A 7,985-nucleotide genomic window follows, 5' to 3' on the forward strand; every position below is an offset into this window, starting at 1 on the left:
AAACATGTGCGGCCTACAACCCTTGCGCGGGGCGGAATCACCAAAATTAGCTGTATGTGAAAGTCGACTCCAAAAATAGGTCACGTTTTACTTTTTTGTCAAATTTTGATTTGCATGTCCATACACACACTTAAAGGCTACCTTTGAGAATATTAAATAATAGAAAACTCAAACTTGAATTTTTACTTAATTTTAATACTTGGAATTTTTACTGCCTAAACTGTTGAAATCCATTACTAAAATATGTGGTATCCAAAACTTAAGATTATCTTTAATCATAACTTGGTTAATCTTGGAGGTATGTTACAATGATTAAAAATAATCTTAATTTTTGTGGCATCCAAAACTTAAGATGATCTTTAATCATCATAACTTGGTTAATCTTGGAGGTATGTTACAATGATTAAAGATAATCTTAAGTTTTAGACCCAAGTTATGATTCAAAGTAGGCAAAAATTCTGAGTGAGTGAATATTCAAGATTATTAAAATATGTGGCATCCAAGACTTAAGATTATCTTTAATCATAACTTGGTTAATCTCGGAGGTGTGCTACAATTGAAAAATAAAGTTCCTTCCTTATTACAAACAATCTATAGAAAATTACACTGCCTTATAAATAATCTACTACTTCGTCTACAAAATATACACTCCCTTGTAAACAATATCTGATAAAAGGTTTTCTTTTACACTATCTTCTACTCCTAGCCAAGGAGAGTTAGGTGGTGGGACACAAACCCTATTTTAAGCCCAACAATAGACAATAGGTCCCAACCAAGCTACTTGAAGTGCAAGGTTTCTATAAAGGAATCCCCTATATTTGGGTTTCGAGGTCAAAAAAAGGTGCACCACAAGCCTCTACAAACGTGTCATCAATCATCACAACAAAGATGGGGTGGTGACCTAAAGACATTCCTTAAACACCAAAAATCCCCAAAATCTTAAGTAGGAATGGAGGGTAGTGACTTCCACCTCAACTAGTGTGTGGACATCGCCTTTGAAGGAGTAAAAAGAGTTCGTGGATACCAAGTACCAAAAAAAGAAGCACTACCTAGCCTATATAAGTGTACTTACCTAATCCTAGTCAAGAGCCACCCACGATGCTAAAAGCCTAAGAGAGCCATGAACACGCTTTTATAGGACTTACCTAATCCCAGTCCTATAAAAAAGAAGAGCCACCCACAAGGCTAAAAACCTAAGAGATCCGTGTACACACTTCCATAGCATAACCATTTTATCCCAAGGCTCAAAGGGATCGCCATGGTTCCATAACACCCTTGTGCACCACATCATAACACCTACTAGAAGGATGCCCAATAGCAAAGCCATTGATAACAATGACGTTGTCAGGCGTTTTTCTGAAAGGTGTTTTGGGCTTGTGTACATATGGAATGCATGGCGTGAATAAAGACTTGGCCCTGAATGCCTTGGAAGATGTACAAGGTGGATGGTTTTGTTTTGGGCTTGTTGCAGGTTTGTCCGGAGCGTGGTTTGCTACGCATGATATCAACTGCTCAGTTGCTCTGAATGTGTGCGCGTCCCAAGTACAATGGGCACTCGAAGCTGTATTCAAAGGTGTGGAAGCATGGGGCCAACGTTGCCTTGTAGATGGTGTGCAATGAGAAGTTGAGGGTGGCCATGTGTATGAAAAGAAGGAAGGAGGTGGCGCATGAGAATCAAAGAATTAAAAAAAAAAGCAAGGATACCACGTGGTCGTGGGTACTTCCAGAACACATCCAAGATGGAGAGATGCTGGCTGTGCAACTGGCAAGCTGGCGGTTCTTCGAGAAGGGGACGGTTGGCGACAGCGTGTGTGAAGGTAGCCGGTGGGCGCAAAGGTTAAAGGGAGGACAGTTGTGAGGGTCGTCGAGGGGCTAGCGTGGCTAGCAGCACGCAGGCACTGTAGAGAAGGGGAGCCGCCTTGGGGTTAGCTACTGCAGCTGCTCTGGCGGTGAGAGGAGAATGGTCCCTAGGTTTTGAAGCGCTGACGGTGGTTGGAGCCGCCTCTGGCAACTGTGTGAGGCAAGGTTGGTGCAGCCGCTGCGGAGAGAGAAGGTGGCGATGGACTGGTGATTGGCGTAGCACGCTGAGGTTTCTGGTGTGTGGCCTCTGGTGTGCGCAGGTGCAGTTGGGAGAAGTGGTAGCCGCCTTCTTGTGGGAGAGAGCCTGGAGCGCAAGACCAGAAGGTGGCCTTTTGTTTGTGTGTGGCTAGGTGCAGCCACCACAGGCGCAAGGAACGAGCTGCTGCGAAAGCTGTAGCGTGCGAGCTGCTGATGGCAGGTGGTGGCAGGTTCGCCACAAGAAGAATGTGGAGGTTGCTGATGGACTGGCGACTTGCAGAGGAGGCCGCCTTTGGAGGGAGCTGGTGAGTTCTTTGGTTTGATGGTTTTGGCCGTGGCTGCGATGGCAGGTGGTGCCAACGTGTGAGAGGGCGACAACTGGGAGAGAAGGACAGAGGTGCTGCTCTTGGCTGGTGGGGCCGGTAGCACTGCAGAGAAGTTGCCTGTGGGCAGAGGAAGTGTTCGTTGTGAGGCTGGCAAAGGATCAGCACAGAGAGAGAGAGAGAGGTGTTGGAGTAGCTACTCTGCTAGCGACACACACAGAAGTGATGGGCTGCAGAGAGAGTTGAGGGTTGCTGGTGGGGCGCCCTCTGAAGAGAGAGTGGCCGGGTTCTTTCTGGTGTGGTTGGCACAGCACGCAGGCGAGAGGTTCGTGGCGATTGAAAAAGTCGACTATGGGCAGAGGCAGTGGATCATGTGCCGATTGAGGATGTGGTGTATCCTTGGCAGTGAGACAGGTCAAAGTGTTGAGGTGTTTGTGGCTGAAGAGGCTTGGTCATCAGACGTAAGGTTGTAATTCCTGAGGTTGTGAGGCCGTGGTCGAATTCCCTTGGTAGTAAATCCAAGCCTGAGTGTTTGTATGGTTGTGTGAGTAAGGCTTCTGTGTCCGAAGAAGCTTGTATACAGTGTTGACGGGGAATTTAATTGTTGGGTGTTTACTTTGTTTATGGTGCCCCTGTTTTGTGCTGTCTTTCTGGTGTGGGTGGTGTGGTGAACCGTGAGAGAAGTGTTCCAGTCGGTGGCTGGTGGTGCCCCCGTTCGTGTTGGCGTTTCCAAGGCTGTTGGAGTGGACAACTATAGAGGCAGGTGATTCCGTGTCTGGAATTTTCGACGTCGTCACAGTTATCATCATGGATGGGTAAGTGGCTTTTTGCCTTCACACATCAACGAGGTCAAAAAGTAAGTCAGAAGCCTTTTTCCCTAGTTGTATATATGTAACATAGCACCTCTTGCCAACTGTATAGACACATATACCTAGGAATGATCGAAAACTAAAAACTAAAACTAAACAAATAATAATTAAAAACCAAAATACCCACACATACACATAAAAAATTACATCAATTGTATATGCACACAAACCAAAACACAACACTCATACACACATAACACTCGAATAATCCATATACACACAAATTTGCATTGACACACTTGCACATAGGGAAAAATTCTAAAACACACTTGCATGCACGTGCACACCCTCTCCTTATGGACACACTTATGCACCTACATGTGCACACAACTTGCCTCTATATGTACCTCTCTTTATGTACACACTCACACACCTACATGTGTACACACCTTGCCTCTATCTGTACACACTTACACACCTGCATGTGCACACACCCTGTGCCTCTATCTATACACATATGCACAAGTCCCCTTACTCTTTAAACCCCCTCCCCCTCCCCCCTAAACCTAATTAATTAAAAAAAGTCCCCCAATCTATTATTTTCTTTAGAAATATATGAAAAATGACCCTCCCTACCCCCTCTTTCTTTTTTCTTTAAAAAGTTAAAAGAATAGAAAAGAAAGAAAGAAAAAACACACAAGCCCATCTTAATGAGATGTCATGGCCATGCAGGGCCATGTAGCTTGGCCACCCCTCCTTCAACATAGGGCACACCTCTTCATGACATAGCCCTTTGTCTCCACACCATGGCCTAGGGGCACCTCGACTTAGGTATGGTGCACGTTGACCTCCTGTGTCATGTGTAGCTACAATACGTTCATGCCTATTGTAGCTACACAGTAGGCACACCTCTTCATGACATAGCCCTTTATCTCCACACCATGGCCTAGGGGCACCTCGACTTAGGTATGGTGCACGTTGACCTCCCATGTCATTCACCATCTCAAATGGCCACCTTGAGAGAGAGAGAGAGAGAGAGAGAGAGAGAGAGAGAGAGAGAGAGAGCAACACAACCAAAATGTAGGCATAATGAAGGAAAAAGAAAGTTAACATCAAAAGGGAAAAAAAAGGAAAAGAGCAACAAAAAGAAAAGTGATAGAGGAGAAAAGTGAATGAGGAGAAAAGCAAAGTGCAATGAGTTTAATGGCGCTCCACCCTTCATGCGATTAGGAAATTCCACCCTTTTCTCTACTCTCTTGCTTGCTTAGTTTTATTATATTGGATTCTTTGCATGCAAAATGGTTGCTTGCAGGAGATAGGTTTGATTATATGTTTCTCCCTCTCATTAGCTTCTTTCCCATCCAACTTTTATGAGAGAGAACCACCGAAGGCTTTCTGCTTCTTGCCTCCATCTAAGCAAAGAGAGCCATTCCTTTACTCACACATAGCCATGGGGCATTCCAAAGTGACAATAGAGCGATAACTTTAGGATTATGGCACAACGGAAAGAGATAGTAAGACAAAGCACAATAGACAATACAATAGATACACAATGGAGAGAATTTAAAATTCTGATTATACCAAAGAGGTACAAGTAATGGTGCTATCCACCCATGCGTTCTCAAGTAGAGCTTAGATGGCGATCTAGATAGACTCTGGATGGGGTATGTATGAGGTGTAGAAGGGGATGGATACTCACAAGCATTGGATGCCTTAGCTCATGGCAACCATATCCATATATAGTACTATAGCCGGTGTGGTAGACGCGTATACAACGAGGGTGGTTACACTACATAGACATGGGCACCGCCCGCGTGTCAAGAACGCGTCCCACCGACCACCACCCACTAATGATGGACCTAGTATTCGAGGGAATATTCCTCATACCGTCACCCCAGATCCCAGACCCCAGACCCCAGCTAACGCTCGACCCCTGACCATCTCCTAATAACCATCATCAATGGTCACAATAATGACCCCATCGGTGTCTAAGCCGGGGTTCCCACTAAAGACATATGCACCATGGCTACTCCTCATATGGGGGCCTAACAAATGTGCATTATACATCAAAGTGAGATACATGCTGAGAAGCGAGCATTGAGTGTATACTAACACCCCCCCTCACCGAAGATGAACTAGGTTTTTTGCTCAACGCCAAGTCGATGAAGATGATGAGTGAGCTGGGCCTTCCCAAGAGGCTTGATGAAGATGTCAGCGCAGTTTTTCTCTATAGAGCAATATTCCAGCTCCACTATCTCATCCTCTATGAGCTCCCGCACATAATGATACTGAATCTCAATGTGCTTTGTGCGAGCAGGTCCTGGATGCATCTGGAATATGCACATAACATTCATAGCCAAATGTACTGAAATGAGAAACTAAAGGTTTCTTACTAGAGTAGGCCTCTTGAGGTGTAACATCCTTGAGTGCCTTTGTGTAGCTTCGATTGAGGACATACACTGCTGTGTTGACTGCTTCAGCCCAAAATGTATTGGGCAAACCCTTTGCCTTCAACATGCATCAAGCCATCTCCATGACAGTTCGATTCCGGCGTTCTACAACACCATTTTACTGAGGTGTGTGAGCAGTGGTGAGTTGGCACTTGATGCCATTCTCCTTGCAGTAGCTATCAAATTCCGTTGAAAGGAATTCTCCTCCTCGATCTGCAGTATGAAACTTCTTCACCTTCTTTCCTGTCTCATTTTCCACAAGCTTATGCCACTGCTTGAACTTGCCAAAAGTTTCAACCTTATCTCGAAGGAAATAAACCCACATCTTCCTACTGTAATCGTCAACTAACAGCATAAAGTAAGAAGATCCCCCTGATGCGGTAGTAGACATTTTACCACAAAGATCAGCATGTACCAGCTCTAGAGGAGTCTTTGCCCGATTGCTGCTTTCTTGTGGAAATGCTTCGTGTTGTTGCTTGCCCATCTTACAAGCTTTACATGGTTCCTGCAATTCTGAAAATGCAGGCAAATTAGCTACCATACCCTTTTTCTGCATCTCCTTTAGCATGGAAAATCCAATGTGACCAAATCGCTCATGCTGCCAAAGCTTGCTTGTGCTCTTACTGTAAGGGCACTCAGCTCGTAGAGATTGTTGCGCCTTACTCCTTTGCCGACTACCTTGCCAACAACATCTAGAATTTCTGCTTCAGTTTTCTTGAAGTGTACTTTAAGCCCACGATCCATCATTGCCAGCAATTGATAGTAGATTTCTCTTTATCTGGGGTACATAGAGCACATTTGACAGCTTCTTCTCTTCACCTGTAGAGCTGCCACAAAAGATATGGTTCTAGACCCTTTGGTTGGACATTTAGCATTATTCCCAACTGATGGGTTCCTGTAGAGGCTTCCAGGAACTATACCAGCCCTTCTTTACTGGTCATGTGTGTCGGGATGCTATCCAAAATCCATGAATCATCAACTAGAGCCTGAGCAGATGAACAAACCTCTTCAATGGCAACCCAAAGTTCAAGCTCAGTCTCGAGATTGTTGACTGACTCCTTTTCCTTCCATGAAGACTTCAAGGTGCCGTTCTTCTCATCAGCCTACTTCTTTCTAAAGTCTTTGACAACGTGACCCTTCTTGTCATAGTAATAACAGCTCCCTTGAAACTTCTTCTTCTTCTCATCAGAAGATGTTGTGCCTTTGCCTTTAGCATTAGCTGAAAATCCAGCATCACTACCATCACGGGTCTTCAGTCGCATCTCCTCCTCAAGTAGCAAAGCACTAAATTCTTGAAATGATAAAGATGGTACTCTAATCTGAGTGTTTAGTGATGTAGCCAAGTCGTCATACTTCTGTGGAAGAATTCAGATGCACCTTCGGGCCAACTCCTCTCACTAGTGTGTGCAATCCCTACAGCAGCCATTTGATCTTGCAGATTTTTGATCCATGAGATAAATGCTTCTATAGCTTCTCCTTTAGCACACTTTTCAACAGCAAGCTGATTCTCCAGGTTCAAAATCCTCGTCTGATTGCGAGTCTCATACTGATTTCTCAGTATGATCCAAGCCTCTGTAGCCTTGGTAGTATGTTGAATCGGAGTGAGAACAGAATCACTTACACTGGTGACCATGGCACAAAGTGAGTCAGCATTACGCCTTCTCCATGCCTGAAGAAGTGTAGCATCTGGCAGAAGCATGTTTGTAGGGTTGTTGGGGTCGGGACTTCCCACTCGTTCTGCATCCATTCCCAGAATAGTTTCTAGGAGCTCATAAGAGTCTAGAATGGCATTAATTTTGAATTTCCAAGGAGTATAGTTCGTCCCATCAAGCTTGCCTTTTGTGAAGGCAAGTGGACGAATGTGCAAGATTGGTGCAGCAGCAGCAGAGGTAGAAGCCATCACTCCTAGGATTCTATGCAAAGAAAGACTAAACTTTATGCACTATTTCTGCTAAGAGCGGAAAGAGACAGCAAGACAAAGCACAATAGACAATGCAATAGATACACATGGACTCAGAATTTAAAATTTTAATTATACAAAAGGGGTACAAGTGATGGTGTTGTCCACGTGTGCGCTCTCAAGTAGAGCTTAGATGGTGATCTAGATAGACTTTGGATGAAGTATATGTACGAGGTTAGAAGGGAGTGGATACTCACAAGCATTGGATGCCTTAGCTCATGGTGGCAACCATGTCCATATATAGTATTGTAGCAGGTGTGGTAGACGCGTTACAACGAGGAAAATTACACTGCACAGACACGGTCATCGCCTGCGTATCAAGAACGTTGCCCACTGACCACCGACCACCGCCCACTAATGATGGACTTAGTATCCGAGAAAATAT

This window comes from Cibotium barometz, chromosome 28 (genome assembly GCF_041138505.1).
Source record: "Cibotium barometz isolate CiBa-2024 chromosome 28, ASM4113850v1, whole genome shotgun sequence".
NCBI lineage: Eukaryota > Viridiplantae > Streptophyta > Polypodiopsida > Cyatheales > Cibotiaceae > Cibotium > Cibotium barometz.